This window comes from Hyperolius riggenbachi, chromosome 1 (genome assembly GCF_040937935.1).
Source record: "Hyperolius riggenbachi isolate aHypRig1 chromosome 1, aHypRig1.pri, whole genome shotgun sequence".
Classification (NCBI taxonomy): Eukaryota; Metazoa; Chordata; class Amphibia; order Anura; family Hyperoliidae; genus Hyperolius; species Hyperolius riggenbachi.
In genome coordinates, this window is record NC_090646.1 from 295418972 (window position 1) to 295435205 (window position 16234).

Below are 16234 nucleotides of genomic sequence, written 5' to 3' on the forward strand. Positions count from 1 at the left end.
GGCGATACCACATGTGTGGCACTTTATTGCACCCTAAGTGTGCTAAGGGGCCCAAAGTCCAATGAGTACCTTTAGGATTTCACAGGCCATTTTGAGACATTTGGTTTGTAGACTACTCCTCACGGTTTAGGGCCCCTAAAATGCCAGGCCAGTATAGGAACCCGACAAATTACCCCATTTTACAAAGAGGATATCCCAAGGTATTCCGTTAGTAGTATGGTGAGTTCATAGAAGATTTTATTTTTTGTCACAAGTTAGCGGAAAATGACAGTTTGTAAAAAAAAACAATAAAAATCATTTTCCGCTAACTTGTGACAAACAATGAAATCTTCTATGAACTCACCATACTCCTAATGGAGTACCTTGGGGTGTCTTCTTTCTAAAATGGGGTCATTTGTGGGGTTCCTATACTGCTCTGGCATTTTAGGGGCCCTAAACTGTGAGGAGTAGTCTTGAAACCAAATGTTTCAAAATGACCTGTGAATGCTAAAGGTACACATTGGACTCTGGGCCCCTTAGCGCAGTTAAGGTGCAAAAAAGTGCCACACATGTGGTATCGCCGTACTCAGTCAGGAGAAGTAGTATAATGTGTTTTGTGGTGTATTTTTACACACATGCTGGGTGGGAGAAATATCTCTGTAAATGACAATTTTTTGGTTTTTTTTACACACAATTGTCCATTTACAGAGAGATTTCTCCCACCCAGCATGGGTATGTGTAAAAATACACCCCAAAACACATTATACCACTTCTTCTGAGTACGGCGATACCACATGTGTGACACTTTTTTGCAACCTAGGTGCGCTAAGGGGCCTAACGTCCTATTCACAGGTCATTTTGAGGCATTTGGATTCTAGACTACTCCTCACGGTTTAGGGCCCCTAAAATGCCAGGGCAGTATAGGAACCCCACAAGTGACCCCATTTTGGAAAGAAGACACCCCAAGGTATTCTATTAGGAGCATGGTGAGTTCATAGAAGATTTTTTTTTGTCACAAGTTAGCAGAAATTGGCACTTTGTGAAGAAAAAAAACAATACAAATCAATTTCCGCTAACTTGTGACAAAAAATAAAATCTTCTAAGAACTCGTCATACACCTAACAGAATACCTTGGGATGTCTTCTTTCTAAAATTGGGTCACTTGTGGGGTTCCTATACTGCCCTGGCATTTCAGGGGCCCTAAACCGTGAGGAGTAGTCTTGAACCCAAATGTCTCAAAATGACCTGTGAAATCTTAAAGGTACTCATTGGACTTTGGGCCCCTTAGCGCAGTTAGGCTGCAAAAAAGTGCCACACATGTGGTATCGTCATACTCGGGAGAAGTAGTACAATGTGTTTTGGGGTGTATTTTTACACATACCCATATTGGGTGGGAGAAATCTCTCTGTAAATGAACAATTGTGTGTAAAAAAATCAAAAAATTGTCATTTACAGAGATATTTCTCCCACCCAGCATGGGTATGTGTAAAAATGCACCCCAAAACACATTGTACTACTTCTCCCGAGTATGGCGATACCATATGTGTGACACTTTTTTTGCAGCCAAACTGCGCTAAGGGGTCCTCAGTGCAATGACTACCTTTAGGCTTTACAGGAGTGCTTACAATTCAGCACCCCCCAAAATGCCAGGATAGTAAACACACCCCACAAATGACCCCATTTTGAAAAGTAGACACTTCAAGGTATTCATTGAGGGGCATGTTGAGTCCATGGCAGATTTCATTTTTTTTTTGTTACAAGTTAGCAGAAATGGAAACCTTTTTTTTTTTTTTTTGTCGCAAAGTGTCATTTTCCACTAACTTGTGACAAAAAATAAAATCTTCTATGAACTCACCATGCCTCTTAGTGAGTACTTTGGGATGTCTTCTTTGCAAAATGGGGTCATTTGTGGGGTATTTATACTATCCTGGAATTTTAGCACCTCATAAAACATGACAGGTAGTCAGAAAAATCAGAGATGCTTCAAAATGGGAAAATTCACTTTTGGCACCATAGTTTGTAAACGCTATAACTTTTACCAAATCCAATAAATGTACACTGAATGGTTTTTTTTTAATCAAAGACATGTAGCAGAATAACTTTCGCGCTCAAATGTATAGGAAATGTTACTTTATTTGAAAAATGTCAGCACAGAAAGTTGAAAAAGTCATTTTTTTGTCAAAATTCATGTCTTTTTTGATGAATATAATAAAAACTAAAAATTGCAGCAGTAATCAAATAGCATCAAAAGAAAGCTGTATTAGTGAGAAGAAAAGGACGCAAAATTCATTTAGGTGGTAGGTTGTATGACCGAGCAATAAACCGTTAAAGCTGCAGTGGTCTGAATGGAAAAAACAGCGCTGGTCCTTAAGTAAAGGCTGAGTCCTCAAGTGGTCAATTATTAAATCATATAGGTTACAAAAAAATGTAAGAATCTCTCTCTCTTTCTCTTTGTTTATTTTAAAGGATAGCTGAAGTGAGAGACAATGCAGTCTCTAGGCTAAATTTCTCCCGGGGCGGGTGTCAAAAAATACCCCCCAGTACAGGTGGTGTAGACAGTTATTATTTTCTTAACTAGCTGGTGACAACAACACAGTACACTTACACCCTCTTTGGTATGGAGGCACTATTAGGGGTACATATAAAGAGGGTTACTGTAAACCATTAATATAGGAATTATATAATGTTGGGGTCTCAGCAAGGGCAGTTCCAGCCAGAGATAGAGTCACAAATGAGTCTGTGTGGTGGCAGCCTCTACTGCCACTGAATTTTGGAATGCTCGGCTAGAAATGGCTGCACAGATGTACAGATAGTGGCAGCCTGTCTCAGCAACTCATCCAAACCGTGGCATGTGCGGATTAATTCCTGCACCACTAGGTTTAATACTTACAGCTGCAAAACAAGGGCATGAATGATGTAACCATGGTGCAATGTGGCAAGCAGGTTGTCCCCATATTTTAAATGTATTTTATGCATCCTTCCCAGCAAAGTAGTACATGATCTGACCTAAACGAAACTATCACATCCTGAAACATAAAACACCATATATATATATATATATATATATATATATATATATATATATATATATATATATATATATATATATATATATATATATATACACACACACAGTGGCTTGCAAAAGTATTCGGCCCCCTTGAAGTTTTCCACATTTTGTCATATTACTGCCACAAACATGAATCAATTTTATTGGAATTTCACGTCAAAGACTAATACAAAGTGGTGTACATGTGAGAAGTGGAATGAAAATCATACATGATTCCAAACATTTTTTACAAATCAATGACTGAAAAGTGGGGTGTGCATAATTATTCAGCCCCCTTTGGTCTGAGTGCAGTCAGTTGCCCATAGACATTGCCTGATGAGTGCTAATGACTAAATAGAGTGAACCTGTGTGTAATCTAATGTCAGTACAAATACAGCTGCTCTGTGATGGCCTCAGAGGTTGTCTAAGAGAATCTTGGGAGCAACAACACCATGAAGTCCAAAGAGCGCCCCAGACCGGTCAAGGATAAAGTTATTGAGAAATTTAAAGCAGGCTTAGGCTACAAAAAGATTTCCAAAGCCTTGAACATCCCACAGAGCACTGTTCAGAAATGGAAGGAGTATGGCACAACTGTAAACATACCAAGACAAGGCCGTCCACCTAAACTCCCAGGCCAAACAAGGAGAGCACTAATCAGAAAGGCAGTCAAGAGGCCCATGGTGACTCTGGACGAGCTGCAGAGATCTACAGCTCAGGTGGGGGAATCTGTCCATAGGACAACTATTAGTCGTGCACTGCACAAAGTTGGCTCTTATGGAAGAGTGACAAAAAGAAAGCCATTGTTAACAAAAAAAGCATAAGAAGTCCCGTTTGCAGTTTGCCACAAGCCATGTGGGGGACACAGCAAACATGTGGAAGAAGATGCTCTGGTCGGATGAGACCAAAATGTAACTTTTTGGCCAAAATGCGAAACGCTATGTGTGAAAGAAAACTAACACTGCACATCACTCAGAACACACCATCCCCACTGTCAAATATGGTGGTGGCAGCATCATGCTCTGGGGGTGCTTCTCTTCAGCAGGGACAAGGAAGCTGCTGAGAGTTAATAGGAAGATGGATGGAGCCAAATACAGGGCAATCTTGGAAGAAAACCTCTTGGAGTCTGCAAAAGACTTGAGACTGTGGCGGACAACGACCCTAATTGCAATTCTATGCAAAGCATGCACGCAGCACTGGAGGTCCCCAGACTCCATAAGAAATATATAAATACAGAGGGGCTGCAGCACACAACAGGAAAGCAGTGACAGGGGCTCTTGGTTATGCTTTAACGCGCTTAAGCTCACCAACTGCACCAAAGTGTCCCCAATCTGGTGAGTCCTACTTTACCATGCAAAATGCCAGTTTTTATTAGAAGTCTAGTGGGAACTAATCCAACATGCCAGTTTTCATAAGCAGTCGAGTGGGAACTAATCCAAAAACCCAAGAGTCAGCTAAATAGGAAAAAAGGAAATTAAAAACACCTTACCTTTCACTAGCTACCAAATGAACTCTCTGAACATGTGCAATGCACTCATTTATATGCGTAACTGTGCTAGAGGTGGGCGTGGTCATGCAGGCTCACAGGGGAAAATTATAAATAAATACCAAGGGGTGAGCAGCACAAACCAAATTTTATGCAATTCTATGCAAAGCATGCACGCAGCACTGCAGGTCCCCAGACTCCATAAGAAATATGAGAGAGCCTAAGCGCTTTGAGTCCTATGGGAGAAAAGCGCTATAGAAATGTTATTGTATTGTATTGTATATATAAATGCAGAGGGGCTGCAGCACACAACAGGAAAACAGTGACAGGGGCTCTTGGTTACGCTTTAACGCACTTAAGCTCACCAACTGCGCCAGAGTGTCCCCAATCTGGTGAGCCAAAGTGTCCACCAGATTGAGAACACAACAATAAACTGTTGTCAGTTTATTGATTCCAAAACCTTTAGAACTAATTATTGGAACTCAAATTGGCTTGGTAAGCTCAGTGACCCCTGACCTACATACACAAGCGAATCCAATTATGAGAAAGAGTATGTAAGGGGGTCAATTGTAAGTTTCCCTCCTCTTTTAATTTTCTCTGAAGAGTAGCAACATGGGGGTCTCAAAATAACTCTCAAATGACCTGAAGACAAAGATTGTTCACCATCATGATTTAGGGGAAGGATACAGAAAGCTGTCTCAGAGATTTTAGCTGTCTGTTTCCACAGCTAGGAAGATATTGAGGAAATGGAAGACCACAGGCTCAGTTCAAGTTAAGGCTGGAAGTGGCAGACCAAGGAAATTTTCGGATAAACAGAAGCAACAAATGGTGAGAACAGTCAGAGTCAACCCACAGACCAGCACCAAAGACCTACAACATCATCTTGCTGCAGTTGGAGTCACTGTGCATCGTTCAACCATTTGGCGCACTTTACACAAGGAGATGCTGTATGTGAGAATGATGCAGTGGAAGCCTTTTCTCCGTTCACAGCACAGAGTCGCTTGAGGTATGCTAAAGCACCTTTTGACAAGCTAGCTTCAATTTGGAATAAGGAGCTGTGGACTGATGAAACTAAAATTGAGTTATTTGGGCATAACAAGGGTTGTTATGCATGGAGGAAAAAGAATACAGCATTCCTACAAAAACACCTGCTACCTACAGTAAAATATGTTGGTGGCTCCATCATGCTGTGGTGCTGTGTAGCCAGTGCAGGGACTGGGAATCTTGTCAAAGTTGAGGGACGCATGGATTCCACTCAGTATCAGCAGGCTCTGGAGACCAATGTCCACAAATCAGTGTCAAAACTGAAGGTGCGCCGGGGATGGATCTTTCAACAAGACAACAACCCTAAGCACTGCTCAAAATCCACTAAGGCATTCATGCAGAGGAACAAGTAGAAAATTCTGGAATAGCCATCTCAGTCCCCAGACCTGAATATAATTGAAAATCTGTGGTCTGAGTTAAAGAGAGCTGTCCATGGTCAGAAGCCCTCAAACCTGAATGAACTAGAACCTACAGGAAGTGTTTAGAGGCTTTGATTTCTGCAAAAGGAGGATCTAATAAATATTCATTTCATCTCTTTTTTTCTGTAAATCCAATAAATTTCATTTCACTTCTCAAATATCACTGTGTGTGTCTCCTACATGATATATTTAACTGAAATTTTTTATCGTAACAACCAACGATTTATACAGGAAAATCATGACGATTAACAAGGTTGCCCAAACTTCCACATCCCTATGTATATATATATATATATATATATATATATATATATATATATGTATATATATATATATATATATATATATATATATATATATATATATATATATATATATATAAAATCATTGGCATAATTTAGCAAAGTAAGGCTTTAAGTAGTGCAGACAGAAGTTATATAGTTAAAGGAAAAGCTAAATATGCAGGGCCAATAAGGTGTATGCACATTATAATAATCCTGCTTTCCCTGACCTGTCACAGAGGGTAGCAATATCAGGAGAAGGAGCACATTGCCTTTATCCGGATATGGTCCCCAAATACCTGTTGTGTAGAGTCACCTACCATTCCTTAATCCCAAATTGTGAGGAAGTGCAAAGATGCACAGACAAATGGTCTGTTGTGACCGGGAAGTTGCCAGCAACACCATCCCTATTATTTGCTTACTTTAACAGTTTTTGGGACTCATGTAAAAAAAAAAGGGGCAGAGGGAGGGCTGCCATTTTCTCATTGTCAGTAACAATAACAACAATAACAATAACAATAATATTTATATAGCGCTTTTCTCCCTGGGGACTCAAAGCGCTGTGACCCTGCATTATGCAGTCTCAAAGGCTAGGGAAAAGAGGTGAGTTTTTAGCCTTTTTTTAAAGCTGTCCAGAGAAGGAGCCTCTCCTACTGATTGTGGAAGTGAGTTCCATAGAGTAGGGGCTGCATAGGAAAAGGCCCGAGCACCAAATGTTAAGTGTATCCTGGGAATAACCAGCTTCATCTTGTTGGCAGAGCGGAGGGTGCGTGTAGGGGCATAAAGTTCCAATAGATCCGCTATGTATTTGGGTCCCATGTGGTGTAGAGCCTTGAATGTCAGCAGGCAGATCTTAAAATTGATTCTCCATTTTACTGGCAACCAGTGAAGAGTTTGCAGTACTGGGGTGATGTGTGAGCTGCGGGGGGCATTGGCTAGGAGTCTGGCTGCAGCATTCTGTACTAGCTGTAAGGGGCGCAGAACCTTATCTGTAGATCCGATTAACAGGGCGTTGCAGTAGTCTAGGCGGGAGGATACAAATGCGTGAACCAGGGCAGGTAGGTCTTCAGCTGGGATAAGGTGTTTTATTTTCGCTATTTTTCTTAGATGGAAGAAGGAAGACTTGACGACAGCTGATACCTGCTGTCTGAGTTTTAGATTTCCATCCAGGATCACCCCAAGGTTTCGCACAGAGTCTTTATACTGTACAGTATCTCCCCCAATTGCTAGTTTGAGGTGGTGAGCGTTTTGAACTTTATCCATCATGTGTGGACCACTTACCACCAACACCTCTGTTTTGTCAGAGTTCAGCCTCAGCCAGCTGGTGTTCATCCAATTTTGTAAATCCACTAGACACGCATTTATGGATGCTGATGGGTCTTGGGTGCCAGGCTTGAAGGACAGATACAGTTGTGTGTCATCTGCATAACAATGGTATCCTAAACCATAGTTCTGGATTATTTTGCCCAGTGGGAGCATGTAGACTGCAAAGAGTAATGGTGATAGTACAGAACCCTGTGGAACTCCATAGGCAAGTGGCACTGGATTAGAGTAGTGTGTGCCCAGACATACTTGCTGTGTCCTGCCAGATAGGAAGGTCTGAAACCAGCTAAGAACAGTACCCCTTAGGCCACAGTAATTCTTCAGTCGCTGGATTAGTATTTCATGGTCCACAGTATCAAATGCTGCTGACAAGTCAAGAAGAATCAGAATTGAGCAATCACCCTTGTCCCTTGCAGTAAGTAGATCATTCATTACTCGGACTAATGCTGTTTCAGTGCTGTGCCTTTTCCTGAATCCTGACTGAAAAGTATCAAAGATGTTGTTATCTGTAAGCCTGGCTTCTAGCTGGTTGGCGACTGCTTTCTCGATAGCTTTTGATAGGAATGGTAAGTTCGCCACAGGTCTGTAGTTGGTTACAGAATCAGGATCTAGTGATGGTTTCTTCAGGAGGGGTTTTATGATTGCTTTCTTTAGTTCTTCTGGGAAAAGTCCACTTTGCAAGGAGCACTGAGTGATTTTGTGAAGTGCTGGCCTGAACAGCGCTGGGCACTGCATTAAGGATCCAGTTGGGACAGGATCCAGGTCGCAGGTAGTGGGGCGGAGACTTTGAATGAGAATTCCAAAATCTTCTACACTCAGAGTGTCAAAGACTTGCCATGGTGGTACGGTAGTAGGCATATGCAACGTCCAGTGGTCAATTGATGTTGTTGGTGTAATGCTGGCACGGATGGTAGACACCTTGTTTGAGAAGAAGGCAGAGAATTCTTCACACCTTTCCCTGGAGTATGTGGTTGGGGCTTTTAGGCAGGAAGGATTGCAGAGTGATTCCACTGTGTGGAAGAGTTGAGCAGCTCTGTTGTTGGCTGTAGATATTTTGTGCGAGATAAAGTCTGATTTTTTCTTGGTTATTGCTTGTTGGTATTGTCTGAGGTGTTGAACTAGGCTAGATTTGTGCTCCCCAGTCCCTGATTTACGCCACTGTCTTTCTAGTCTGCGCCCTTTCTTTTTTAGATCCATGATGGTTTTGTCAAACCAATTAGCTTTCTGCTTTTGGTAGCATCTGTAACCTCAAAAGTGAAGGTCCTATGAGCTGCCGGGCGTCCAAGATGATTCATTATGGAAGACCATGCCCTAGATATGCTTGCCTATTGTATTGCAAGTGTCTATATGAAAAGGTGGTCAGCCCAGCAGGTAAGGAATGTGATGTTTTGTGTGGGGAAGGGTGGGGGAGGCGGGAATATGGACTGTCTTTTATAAGGTTCAACCAGATTTGGTTCTTAGAGTACTTGCTCCAACCCCACTGTACCAGTGTCCAAGAGTGACTTTGGCCACATGTCAACAATATACATACTTCCTAAAAAATGTTGTATGAGGATGAGTATCTATGGTGACTTGTGGGTGTGCCCAAAAATGAGCATGGACACTTTTTTTCCTCAGTATTTAACCAATCCCCATGCTCAGCCCAACCCTTTCTATATTTCCCATTCAATCTGCAACTTTCCTCAAACTACCTTATTTGTATACATTTCCTTCAAGAGAGACTGAAGCGAACAAAAATTGCTATTTTTACCTTCTAGTTCGCTTCAGTACTCTTAGTAGATGTAAACCGCCACATCCCCACCGCAAAACGAGGGCTTTAGACACCCCAAATCCCAGGGGGCACTGCGGCCAGTGCTTCCTGAAAGAGGCAGAGCTTTCAGCTGCAGCTCTGCCTCTACTGATGTCAATCGCTGCAGATCGCCGCCTCTCCCTGCCCCTCCTCCTCTTCCTTCACTAAGAGGGTCAGGGAGAGGCGGAGATCTGCATGGCGATTGACATCAGTAGAGGCAGAGCTGCCTCTCAGGGCAGCACAATCCATGACCAAGATGGTCGTGGATGTTTGCCCAGGGATTTGGGGGGTCTAAACCCCTCGTTTTGCAGTGGGGATGCGGCAGTTTACATCTTCTGAGACTACTGAAGCGAACTAACAGGTAAAAATAGCAATTTTTGTTCGCTTCAGAGTGTTTTTTGAGTGCCTCTTATAAATGTGCAAATAAATAATTCCATATAGAGAAGAATTACAATTAACATTCCCTAGCGGTATTGACGGATATACACATGAATACAAAACATGCTGTGAATGTCAATACTCTCCTGCACTCTATACTAGACCCTTGCTTGACACATTTTGGCAAGTTACAGGAAAAAAAAGTTACAGGAAAAAAAAAAGATTAATTGGATCACTTTTTGCAAAGAAATCCTGGGAAATTGAACGCCAGGGAGGTTAAAATATGGTTATTAGGGGAACTTGGAATATTTGGTCCACGGTAAAAAGCTACAGTCCAATGCATGTGCATGGCTTTGATTAGTCCTTGCCTGCTGAATATGACTGCCAGATGAACTGACATAAATGATCACAATTTGTGATACTGAGACTTGATAAATCATGTTTGCGCACTGTGCAAAAAAGAAATACTGTGCATACTGTGAACAATAATATAGAAAACACACACACACTCTTTAGTAGTATTTTGTTTTAAAATATAATTTTAATACTTTTTTTTTTGCAATATCTCTAGCTACCCCCACCATACAGAGACATCATATTTTACTTTATTATATGTACGTTAGCTATTTTGTTTCCTTCCTACTGAAACCAGTCAAGCTTCTAGTTATTATAGCTTCAATAAATCAGCTAAGCAGCTGCTTCGCTATAAGTGGATTAGTCTATGGAAATCTCTAGCATAGACACTTCTGGAGATTTCATTTCATTATCTTTTAACTTTGTGGCATGGAATTTTTGTGCAGTTCTTGATATATTTCCTCAAATCCTTTGTTTTTACTTTGCTCTCTGCCCCTTAAAGCATGCAAACTGTATTGAATTTACACAAGCAATGCATGCATTTTGGTCACCACTCTGTCTTGCACAAAATACTCTCATGCCCCAACACTTTGTAGAAATGATCATAGATGGACAGATATATTAAGAAAAAAACAAAAACTAAAAGAAGTTGTGCTGGTAGTTATTGTTGAGTGAAACTGGCAGTTTTGGCTTCAATGACATCTTGGTGAACACAAAAAATTCTCATGGAACGATTGAAAGATGCCTTGAAGTGGATATGGAATGAGATTGGGGTAATGAACTTGCACTTGCCCTTGAAGGTTGTTGTGCCTTTGAGAAAGCGGCAGTAGCCGCAAAATGGCTGTTAGGCCGGTACCTCCACCCTTCACTTCTGGTTTGTCTGTTATGCCTACGTGACGCAATAAACCTTAATAGCAGAACGGTGCTCCATCATCATTTCCTTTTCTCACTTGTGGACTTATACAGCTGAAAGGTGAGCACGGTAGCTGGAGGAGCGTGCACGTGGAGTTTATTGTCAGTTATCATCTGGTGCCAACCCTATTCATCTTCTTTTCTACATTTGTGCTGGTAGTTATTGTTGAGTGAAACTGGCAGTTTTTGCTTCAATGACATCTTGGTGAACACAAAAAATTCTCATGAAACGATTGAAAGATGCCTTGAAGTGGATATGGAATGAGATTGGGGTAATGGGCTTGCAATTGCCCTTGAAGGTTATGAAACCTTATCTTATATTAAAATAGGTAGAGAGGAGAACAGGAAGGGGGGATGCATATGGAGAGTGAAGGTTCTGGATCTCATAAAGCCTCCCTGGCCCTCTTTCAGTCCATTCATTCCACCGCTGTCCACTAGTAAAGTTCTGTGCATGCAGGACTCCTTTGCAATCGTTAAAAGTAGCCGTCACCCTGAGTACTTCCACAGACAAGGGTGTCCCGCATGTGCAAGCCTGGACTTACAAGTGTGCAGTACGAATTATTTTATCTTTGGAAGTATTCAGGGATACAAGTACTCCTGAAGATTGCCTGAAGTGGGCCAAAGGTGTATTTGACCAAGCTGGTTGAAGAGCTGCACAGGGCCCGGTGCTGGAACTACTGGATGGATAGAGGCCCCGGGAGGCTCTGTGGGATCCAGAACCTTCCCTCTTTTTAGGTAGGAATCAAACTCATTTTTCTTGTTTCACTTCACATTCACTTTAAGGAAGGACCAGAGCATCAAACAGCAATAACTTTATCTCTATGTAAGACTACTAAGTGATATAGATAGATACTCACCCCCAGTGACAAGCAGCTCTCCTCTGCTTAGGACGGCATCCAGCCTCGTACTGCCCCAAGTACTGGGTCCTGGCTTGATGACATCATCAAGCCAGGACCCTAATAAAAGAGGCAGTGTGATGCTGAATGCCATGCCTGAGCAGAGGGGAGTGATGATCATCAGAGTAATGAGAAGAGGGGAAGAGATGTTACTCTTCCACGCTACCTTGATATCACTATGATCAGTGGTGATCATAGTGATCCCTTTTAATCAAGAGCTATTCGGCATGGCTCTTGATCTGTGTGGGGAGATGTTAGCTGTCAAATTAGAGCTGGATCTCCCCTATCTGGTGCACATGATGACAGTGGGAGCTCATGGACACAGCATAGTGAAATTATCTGCATCCTCAAGTAGTTAAAAAGACTTTACAGACTGTTATAAATCAGAAAAAAACATGTATAGATCTAAAACTTGCTTGAGGTTGTGGCATGTGGAGGACAAGAGCAAGGTCTAAGTTAGGGTACCAACGGAAAGTCAAATCACACAAGGTACCAGAGGGTACATAGAACAGAGTCAGAACTGGAATCAGGAATTGCAAAACAAGATGAACAGGTGAGGTCAGGGATACAGAGGGCAAGAGCCAAGGTGCTCAGAGGGCAGAACCTTGATAAACTGGCCAGACTCTGCTGACCAGCAAGTGCTCATATAAGTCGTGAGTCTCTCAGATGAATAGCTTGTAAAGCAATTCTGCAGATAAGAAGCCCATAAAAAAGACATCTGGGAGATCAAAGGTGTTCCAACAGAGCACAGAAAGGCAGAAACAGAGACCCAAAATCAAATTCAGGAGCATCCTAACAATGATATTGCTCCACAGACCTGTTGATCCAGGATGAACTTGCGCGTGTAAGTGTATCCATATCCATGTAGTCTTTGATTTTTTTGCCACTCAAACTGATAGATGTTCATGAGAGCAGGGATTCACTTTTTCTCACCTATGATCAAACACTGGAAAATATCAAAGTAGCTCCTGAGCTGGGATGGCCACTGCATTAGGTAAATGGATGTAAGCTATCTTTGCCATTCCCAGTGCAGCACAGTTCTCCCCTGCAGCCAGAGTGACGAAGAACAGATCAAATGAGAGCTTTCACAGAATAAAAGTGTACCATCTCTTCTACAGAGGGAACACAGATGACTAATTCTGCAGGCAAAACTAATCACTGTATAATAGGATCATTTTCATTGATAAACCATAAAAAATGATTTACAGTTTCCTTGCTGTAAACCAAATATTGTACTACAAGAGTTAATTTCTATGATGTTTACAATTTAGAGGTTGAGGCAAATGGAAAGTCATTCAGTGGAATAGTACATTTTTTTTCCAGTCAGATTTTTTTTTCTTTGCTCTTCTGCACTCCTCTCCATTTTCCCACATGGTATGTTAAGCCTTTGTGATTTCTGTTCCGAGTTCCCAGAAGTTTCCAGCTTGTTGGGTGGTTCAGCCAACATGCCAATCTTGCCACTTCCTTTAGTGTGTCCTTAAAGTAAACCTGAACTCAACTTTACTTTACTTGACCTCATCCCTGCTGTTTTACATGCATACATAATATTGTTTTATTAATGCACATTGTTCCCTAGCCTTGCTAGACAGAGCTGCAGAATGTAGTCTGCATCTCACACTCTTTCCTGCTACTAAATACATTTTACCCTCTGAAGTCTTACACATGCTAGATGGAACTGAACTGAGGTGGCTGTCCAGGGTCATCACAGTGAGAATCCAGTGCAGTACAGTACAGTACAGTACAAGTTTTTGTTAAAGCTACAATTCTACTAGGGTGAATGGTTTATATCCTAATCGAACGCAGCACCAGTGCTGATGCAAAGTTGCATCTGATTCCCTCTAGCCGTCCCAAGTGTGGCTATGGGATTTGCATATGTGATGCACACAAATGCAGTAGGCACTTCAAGTTTTTTTCTGCATGCGAATTTGGATGCAGTCTATTTATTTAAATTGCCTATAATATCGCATCATAATTTGTGTACGGGAAAACGGACAGAAATCGCAATAGTGGAAACTTAGCCTTAGAGATTTAGCATGGCGAATATTTAACAGGTAAAAATATTTAAGTTCATTGTGCTCCCCATTTTCCCTCCCCATTCAAAGCCACTCTGTTGTGTGCCGCACTGTTATTTTTCTTACCATGTCCATAGAGACAGTTCATGCCACTCGGGCATACCCAAGGGAGGCATCTGTACAATGCCATTACCCGCAATGTTGCCTGGGATGGATGGGTGGATAGGGATAGCTGAGCAACAGGACCACTAAAGCAGGCCACACACATCATTGTTTTGCATTGAATTCCCAGCAGATTTGATCACCCTGCTTAAATCTGACAGGAATCTACTGCGCAACCTGTCAGATTAATAGGTATTTCAATAGTTTTTGTGCTAAGATCCAACAAAACTATCAAACAGGAGAGAAAATCTCAATCGCTCGGGGTGGGGCAGGTGTGGTGTTAGATTGACGGCCCATACATAAAGAACAACTAGTACAGAAACACCCTATTAATATTAATATATATTTCTAAAGTAATAAATGTTTATTTTCATTTGATATTTTCTCTCTGTTTTATTACACTCAATATTGCTTGAACTAATCATTCCCAACATATCACAAAATCTCAGATACTCGTGAAACAATGTAAATGTGTGAAAGGTTTTGCTGGGAAAAGCACAACACAGACATCACAGACAACATAGAAGTCACACAGGGAATATCATTTGAACATCAAAGATGGATTAGCACCACTCCAAGTTCAGTAAATATATGCTCTTTTATTGCACGTGCAAGAAAGCCATCGCAAATTCGCAATGACAGACGCTGTTTTGGGCAAAGCTCTTTTTCAAATTGCATAAGCCATATAAAACAAGTGAACAAACCACCTTTAAATGGCCCTCCCCCAGATAAAACACCAATCAGTGTCCCTCCAGGCAGAACAAATGGTGGACCTGATGGGGAACTGATCGCCCAATATGAAAATCCCAATAAAACATTTTTACCTGAAAGCTGTGCTTCTAAATCGTAAGCTGCATGTCACATTTCAAATACACACCAACCAGCATAGCTCTCTCAAAATAGAAAACAAGACCAGCCCCTCCATGTGTGGCCACACCAATGAGCACAGTTGTAGCAAAGCCAGGACTGCAGCTTTCAAACAGCGTGCCCCTCCTCTATGTATACGTCATCCACACAGCCAAAGAGGGAAGTGACACAATAACAACATCAGCCGCAGGCAGAGAAGTGGCTCGCATAGCAATCTGTAAGCGCAAACCCACTGCAGTGCACAGACTAAATGCGCATCAATGACAGCTGGCTGCAATGTAAAACACTGTGCTGTCAAAGCATCAGGGGGTGGGCAAACCAAGTGTGTACATGGTTACCTAGTAACCAATCCACCTACTCTGCTCACAGAGCGAGCTGATAATACACTGCAAGCTCTCACACGTAAAAGAAAAATACATCACTTGTGCACACCTCACACCACACACAAGTTGCAAGTTGACACAGCGCCTTCAATGTCAAAGTGGTAGCACAGAACAATATAAAAATAAAGGTAAACACTTATACAAAATTATACATCACCCAGCAGGTCCACCATGCCACATCCCAGGGATATCTAAAAGCAAAAAGCAAAAAAGAGTAATGAAAATAGATAATACAACAAGATAAATACAGCAAATGTAAAGACCAGATTGCAAACAGATTCCATAATATTAACATGATTTTTGTACAGGACAATAAACCAGATTCAATGAATACAAAAACTTAAATAATATTCGTGATTCAGCCGCCCTTGTCCCAAAGTCCCCAATCTTCTTATCCATGCCGCCTCTTTCTTTAGCAAGGCATTCTTTCTGCTACTTCCTCTCCAATCAGGGGAACTTAATCTATCACTATCACTTTCAATTGGTACACTGTATGTTTAAGAGCTGTAAAATAAGCAAAAGGGAATTTTTGCACAACTGTGTCAGCAAATGTGTGCTTGGTCACTGAGTGACGTATATACACCAGAGAAAAGCTATGACCATAAAATAGCCCAACATGAAAATATATGCAAAAGAATAGGCAACATTTATTATGCAACAATAAACACGATATGATGAATAAAAACATTTAAAAACAAGTCTGTATACCTCATATCAATAAAGGTAATCATATGATATTATATGACACCTAGAATAGGTAATGCATAAATAGAAATAATCATCATCATCTGGGGTGCTCAATATAAGAGCTACCACAGTGATATAACCCGGGTTCTGTAGATCTCATATAGTGTAAAGTGATAGTGCATAACCAATATTAGCAGCCAGTCTTGTCAGTGAACA

At 41.4% G+C, this 16234-nt stretch overlaps 1 long non-coding RNA gene across 1 annotated transcript in view; it reads right to left on the minus strand.

The window, feature by feature from the left end:
• The window catches only part of LOC137508253 (uncharacterized), a 62613-nt gene extending 47442 nt beyond the window's left edge, over positions 1–15171 (minus strand). The window contains exon 1 of the long non-coding RNA XR_011020479.1: positions 14906–15171. This is a non-coding gene — a long non-coding RNA (uncharacterized lncRNA). The remainder of the gene's footprint in view (positions 1–14905) is intronic.
• Between the last annotated feature and the right edge of the window lie 1063 nt (positions 15172–16234).